Source organism: Notothenia coriiceps, unplaced genomic scaffold (assembly GCF_000735185.1).
Source record: "Notothenia coriiceps isolate Sejong01 unplaced genomic scaffold, NC01 NC01_scaffold00006140, whole genome shotgun sequence".
NCBI lineage: Eukaryota > Metazoa > Chordata > Actinopteri > Perciformes > Nototheniidae > Notothenia > Notothenia coriiceps.
Window position 1 is genome coordinate 240,571 of NW_011338841.1, and position 7,655 is coordinate 248,225.

A 7,655-nucleotide genomic window follows, 5' to 3' on the forward strand; every position below is an offset into this window, starting at 1 on the left:
AAAAACTCCCTCCGGCTTATAGTTGCCTTCTCCGACCCCAACCAGTTTTTTCTTGGAGTCAGAACGAGAGTAACTCCACTCCTACAACCGAGCGGTCCTAAACTAGATATTTAGTTTCGACGTGTTTATTCGACATTATCCCTCTGTCACGAACCTTGGAGTGACCTTCAATAGCGCTTTTAAATTTGATAAGCAGGTCAGCAGCGTAGTCAAAACCTGCTTTTTTAAAATACGACTATTGGCCAAGACCAAGTCGTTTTTATCTTTTAAAGACCTGGAAAGGGTTATTAACGCCTTTGTTACCTCGAGGTTGGACTACTGCAACGCTCTGTACGTGGGTATGGACCAGGCGTCAATTAAACGCCTGCAACTGGTGCAGAACGCAGCTGCATGTCTACTCACTGGCCACAAAAAGCGTGACCACATCACCCCAATTCTGGCCTCACTGCACTGGCTTCCAGTTCGTTTCAGAATTGATTTTAAACTCCTTTTATTTGTTTTCAAAGCCTTAAATGGGCCGGCTCCTGCCTATATAGCTGAACTCCTCCAGCGCTAAACCCCAGCCAGAGCTTTAAGGTCTGCTGACCAGCTGCTGCTGATAGTGCCCAAAACCAGGCTCAAAACCCGAGGGCACCGAGCCTTCGCAGCAGCTGGCCATAGGCTCTGGAACACTCTGCCCCTCCATGTGAGGTCGGCCCAGACCCTAGGGGTTTTTAAATCTACTCTTAAATCACACTTCTTCTCCCTGGCCTTTTAGTCAGAGCGGAGCACGACTCCTGACTTTTCCCTGTGTTTTTTACATATCTGTTGTAATTTATTGTCTTTTATTGTGATTGTAGTAATGTGTTTTTATGTGATTGTAGAATTTATTACATGTATAGCACTTTGGCCCGACTAAACATCCCTTTTAAATGTGTTGTATAAATAAACTTTGATTTGATTTGAATTTGAATACAGTGGGCAAAGATTACTCGCCGGTTTTGCAATTTTCTGGTCTAATAGTCTATTGTGTCTTTTATTAGGATCACCATTAGGACAAAATGAGCTTGTTCTATTCTTTCTGGGTTCCACAGACATGTACACACATAAACACAACAAACAAAACTGCTCTTCTCATGTTATTAACAATTAACAAAATAAGTGAACCAGATTATCTTTTACACCATTAAGCCAAGCATAACATTCACAATCAAACATTTCCTCAATAATGAATAACTAATAGAAACAAATAGAAATTTATGGCAAACATAAATCCCTGTCTGAAATAAACTCACATTGTATTTTAATGTTTTTATTCCCTGTTTAACGTTATATTAAAATTCAAGAAAATAGGGTATTAAAAACCAAATAATATTAAAAAATAAATACATTCTTTATCAGGAGGGATTTTCTACTTTCACCCATAACTCATCGTTCATTGTATACATAGACACAGACACAATTTGAATATCATTTAGGAAATTAAGATATTGTGATAACAAAAGTTTGTACCAATCTTTATTATTCTTTTGAACAATCGCACTGGCCATAACTGACCATGGTTCTGTATGAAAGTTTTAATGCTATGTAAAGTTTGACGTCTACAAAATGAACACTGGTCCTGTTTTCGTAAATGATATAAGTTTTGTTTAGTTGTGTTTTAATCTGGTTATATTGATGAATCATGACATGCAACTGATAAGTGATTGAACCAGAGGAATACATTCACAAATAACTTTGATTTTGTGAATTTATTTTCTCTTTCCTCAGTATTTATTTAGCTTCATGGTTCCCACCTCACGCCACCTGTCTGTCCTCGTCCCTGCAGGTGTGGCGATCTCTGAACCGCTCCGTCCAGAGCTCAACTCTACCGACGTGTAACGCCAACATCCAGAGGGAGCGGGCGGAGATCTGGGTGTTCTGTGACGTGGTCCAGTCGGAGCAGGTGGGGTGTCTCCTGAAGGATGAGCTGCAGCTGACGGGGAGGATCCGCCTGTCGGTTCACAGGCTGGACAACATCTTCAGCATGTAGACGCACAACAGGTGGATCAGCCTGACTCGGACTCCAGTGATGTTGTACAGCTTCAGATGAGATCCAGAAGAGCAAACACATTAATATATGCTTATAATCAAAGTTCTGTTTTATGATGAAATACTTGACTTGAGATTGTTTCCAAGCTTTGGGCTGGAAAAATCCTAATGATATCACCTGACCGTCATCAAGGTGTATTATATTTATCCAGCACACCAACAGCAAAACACATGTTATGCACCTTGAAAGAATTAGTATGCTGTCTAATGTAAAAACTCTGCATCTAGCATCTTTGTCCTCAGCGCTGAGCCATTTTTGTGCAGTTGGGGAAAATAATGACATTTTCAGAAAAGCACTGGTAACGTCACAGTAGAAATTGTAGGAGAAGTTTTCTTTTTTGTTGTTGGATGAAACGCTGGGTGGAGGCACTGCCAAGAGCCCTCACAGTGCCTTGATGTCAGAAGGTGACGCTATGTGGACACCTGGCCTTAGAATATCTCACCGCGTTAGCTTTCTGTTACAGCCCCTTTTTGGCCCGAAACTGAGCTGTCTCTGAACTTACCCTTTATAACACAAAAGTCACTCAACAGCACAAACAAACTATAACGACCGGAGCACGCAGGCCAGCAGCTCCCATGCCAGCAGCTCCCATCTTCAAGTTCAAGGCTTCCAATATATAATGGTCGTGAGTTAAAAATAATAAAACAGAAACACAAAAAGTATTTATCAACAGTAAAAACATATCTATCTTTGCAGTATTTCCATTGAACACACTATATACCTTTACAGAATCCGTTATTTTACACTAAAGTAGATTAACGTACTACTAACAAAATAGGATACTATTACATAATACGAGTTGCCGTTTATTGCAATTAGATACAGTTGGAAAGGGCTGTCTGACGAAGGTAAAGCAGTGGAAATATTCTAAATAAAGAATTCACTGATATTGATATTATCTTTACTGTTTGAAAATGGTTTCAAGGTGACTAAAATAAGTTTTGCTGATGACCCTTCCACATCAGTACATTGCTTAGATTACTGGCTGCTTCTACAAACTGGGGCATGCTAACCAATATCCATAGTCAATACTCATCACCAAAAACATGATCATAACCAGGATACTGATCCACATGTTAACACACAACCGTTTTTAAATCATCAGCAATTCAACATACATTCAGTCATAAAAGCTAGTACACATACACAACGATTTTTTTAGTTGCCTGTTTTCAAATGTAACAATATTTCGCTCATGACCACATTGTAAAAGTGTGTGATTTTTTAATAATTCATAGAAATATACTTCATTAATGGCTGAGCTGAACTGAAGGGGATTGAAGCCTCAACCAAAATTGAATTTTGTGCCAAATTCCAGTGTGTTTTTAAATGCTTATGAATTGATTGTATTTTCAATAATATATCTCTTTACTTTGCAATGTAAATAAAGGTTTATTTTTTTTAATGAATGGTCTGTAGTGATGTATGGATGAACAGCACTGCATGTGATGTGCAGTGTGTTCTGGAAAAGTCGCAGCAGAAGTCACATGATACGGGAGTCACCCCCAGTGCTTTTCACTAACAGAACAACACACGGATATACGCATGAGACAGTGCTGCTTGTATAAGACCTGAATGAATGAGGACAGCATGAATACATTACACCCCCATCACCCACTCGCTCGTTTGTTGCTATGGTTCCCCCTGTTTGACAGTACAGCACACTGCATTAAAAATCTAGGTCACAGGATGTGACATCAGTGCCCTGCCTCCCAGCCAAGCTATAATCGGTTGTAATCTGTTTAATTCACGTTTTTGGTATTTTAAAGTGATCTAACAAGAATTGTGTGAGAAAAATCCGATGTAAAGTGCATATGTCTAAACTATATCCCTTAAAATACATTATTTTTTCGAGGTTGCTGTCTAACGCATTAATTTTGCATCACATGTTCGCAAGTGGTATTTTATTTTGAAAGACATCCGGAATTTGTCAATTCTGCTCCCTGTACTCTTACACAGTTCATGTTTATGACGAATTTTAAGAAGTAAAATGTGTCATTTAAATACATGTAAGGAATAACAGTTTACATGAGCTGCATAATGTTATTTATTGACAAATAAATAAAATACTAAAAAAAGAGATTATCAAATAGAACCAAAAATCACCAAAAATAATACAATTCAAAGTTCCTAATTGTAGAGGTGTTTTAAAAGATTTCCCTTTTAAGTAAATCTATATTAGAACTTTTGGGTATTTAATTTCCGTAAAACGTGTTTTATTCTGACACTATACCGGAAGTGAATATACTCTTGGCTAAACGACCCAAAGTCTTAATACGAGACGGCTGAACCACGAGCGTCTTATTATTGGAAATAATCGATAGATATATTGGAATATTTCGAGTTTCGAGGATATCCGTTCGTCGTTTTGTGCTCAATCCTCCGTTATGGCGACTGCTGCTCGCTCTTCTGGAGGTTTTAATTGGTGAAAAAAGGTGAGACGTTTGGAGCTACTGACACCGAAGCTAGCAGGCTAAGCTAACACTGGCATGCATTGTAGTTTCCCGTTTCCGCTTCAGTTCATAATGTCTGATGCTCTTATTGCACTTTTTGGCAACAATTAGCAGCACAAACTCAATATTGGAGGATAGACAGGAATACAATACTTACTTTGACTCGATATTCGGAAATTACCTTCAATGTCCGGTCTGATCAGTTATTTGTACTCTACTGTTTACTTAACGAAAGCCCGTTTACAATTCAGCATGTTTTATGCAATTATCAGCATACATTCATAAAAGGCTTATTATTTCAAATATACAAGTAGTGATACATGTTTGACACTTTTTTTTTTAAATATCTCTTCGGGATAACTAATGTGTCTGAAATAAGTGTATACATTTTGAATAATGACATTACATCTAGTCTGCTCTGATAATCTCCCGACAGGAACTGATATGGACTGTTTACCTAACGAAGGCCCTTTAACACTCGCTTTGTTTTTGTTTGTTTTTTGAGTGAGCTGATATGTGCGGGGAAATATATTGTTCCATGCAAGACATCTTCCACTTTTTTTAATCTTTTCTGCGCTTCATTACTGATCAATAAAAAGTTAAAATATTTAATCTAACAAACTATCAGACATAATATAATCAATCTTTCTGTTTTCTAAGCAAGTTCGTTTTATTTTTTAGCAGAAGGCAGAAAGAAATCACAGATTTTATTCTGTATTATTTAAACATGAATTAGTATTTATTTTTCTTAATTTTGTATTTGTTTCCTGTTTATCCTACAATATTAATAGTCGAACATATTTTTCAGCTCTAGTTTAATATTGTATATTAATTACATTATGATGACGTTCAGAAATATGTTATTGATTTTTAATATCAATTACTGTGCAGTCTTACATTGTCATTTAAATGACAAACTACAGGCAAGGACATCTTGTTTTCAGGTTGCCTCCAACAATGCTACTTACTAAAATATATAAAATTACAAGGGAAAACAATTAAACGTAGACAATTATATAATGTAATACATTTTTTTTTTAATCTTCATAGATTATTTTTACACGCGTAATATATTATTGTAATATAAGAAGTGTCTTTTTTAAATCTTGAGGGCTGACTATTGCATTGGACACTTTAGTTTACACTAGTTGTTTCCAGGGCTGCAAGCTGAGTATTGACATTACATTAACGCAGTGATGTGCAATGTTTGCAAGTTCACGTCATGCTAAAATCCTTTTGTTGCTGAAAACAAGGAAAACCCGCCAAGACAGCCACTGCAACGGAGTGCACGTCTTCAGATGTCTCGCTTTTGTCTGACCATCATTCCAAAACCCAAAGATTTGATACATTTCCTGTGATAGAAAACAGCAGAAAATATTTATACTGGAGAGGATGGAGCCAGAGAATATTTGGACATGTGCGCCTCAAGATTCAAGGCTTTTATTGTCATTCGTACATTGCTACAGTGTAGTTATGTCCATGAACATCTTAGGTCCCAGGCTCCTCCAACAGTGCAACACAATAAAACAGACGAAATAGTGCAAGTAAATACAATAAAATAGAATCAAAGTAGTGCCATAAGAGTCGATATACAAGTGATAAATAATTAGTAAGTTGCAAACAGATGAATGTTGTGGATGTTCTTAGTTCAGGTGTTTAACAGTCTTATGGCCTGTGGAATGAAACTGACAAATGACTGAAGTGATGAATCTATCATGAAACAAGTCTTCTTGCTCCAAATAGTTTACAATCTAAATTCTTTACCTCGCTGTGCCCAAAGGTATTGCAGTCCATAGAGGGTCCTCTTATTATAGGTGGCGATTTCAACTCTGTCTGTGACCCTATAGTGGATCGATCCAGCCACCCTCTCCCTTCAGATAAAAACATTTCCGCCGCCTTGAGGGACTTCCAATCCGAGCTCGGTATTACAGATGTGTGGCGCCTAGTGCACCCAGATGCCCGAGAGTACTCTTTCTATTCTGGTGCGCATAAAAATCAACGTATAACCCAAAAGAGACAGTACAGGACAAAATCCTGTCGTTGTGTCGTGTGTGAACAGTCCCTGTGAACTTAATTTTTGTTAGATCCAAGTGGTCCTACCACTGAGTCACAATTTCACGGAGCGAGGGTGAGTTCTCAAGATAATTTACAATGCCAAACATACATAACCAATTAAGTGGAATAAAATTAACTTTTCTTTAGTAATAACGAAGTTTATTTCCACTAGCTCCATGTTTCCTTACCAGGGATCCGTTGTATAGGGTACGTTCGTCAGGCTCGTATAAGCTGGACAGGATGTGTATGTGGTTACTCTAACGGATATGATAGTTGATTGCACATTACAAAAAAAGAGTAAGTCCTTTACGTCTGGCCGAGTTTTGTTTTGCTAAAAATTAGTAGTAGGAGTGCTAGTAAGATTACATGACGTATACGCGGCTTAACTGTACTTTCGTGATTATTTACATCAAAGTGAGGTGAACTCAAATGTTTTTTATTAGCTAAACCAAAAATATTCAGTGTAGGTGTAGGCTGCCCTCCCTTTAAGTCGTCGAGAGTGATGGTTGAAAAATTAGAGTTAAATTAGTAGTAGAAGTTGGGTGCTAGTAAATACAAATACAAGCGGCTTAACCTGTACTTTCGTGACTGTTTGTATACTTATATGAAATCAGGTTGAAGTAATTTGTGCAATAATTTGCACGGATTTGAGTCATTAAGTGGTAAAGTATGCGTACCTGTTGTGTGAAACAGCACAAACCGAAGAGCGGCGTGTCACTTCGCAAGGCGTAAAAAAACTGCAGGGTTGATAGGCCGAAGGGGGTTTTGGAGTTTACTCAGCTTCTTTAAAAGGGCGCTACAAGCAAAACTAAAATAGCCTTTGCCATAGCGAAAAAGAGAAAAATTTCGACTGCCAAGCTCTAATGATTCATCGGGGATAAAGTTAACTTGTTTGTCAACAACCCAAGACAGTGTCCGAGAAATTTCAGCGGTCGAAAAACCTAAACGTTCCCAACCAACCTCCCTTTTTACACTGTCTATGGCGTCGTACTGTGAATTCATTATCATGATACCGTAAAAACTCAGAGTATTGTAAGACCTAGTTTAAACTTCTGTAGTAATACATTAATAGGAAC

General features: G+C 37.7%; 1 protein-coding gene across 1 annotated transcript in view; it reads left to right on the plus strand.

Moving 5' to 3' along the window:
• Positions 1–4,331: 4,331 nt before the first annotated feature.
• The window catches only part of LOC104943527 (phosphatidylinositol 3-kinase regulatory subunit alpha-like), a 30,983-nt gene continuing 27,659 nt past the window's right edge, over positions 4,332–7,655 (plus strand). Inside the window, exon 1 of the mRNA XM_010768969.1 lies at positions 4,332–4,506. The gene's annotated coding sequence lies outside the window, so the exon portion shown is untranslated. The remainder of the gene's footprint in view (positions 4,507–7,655) is intronic.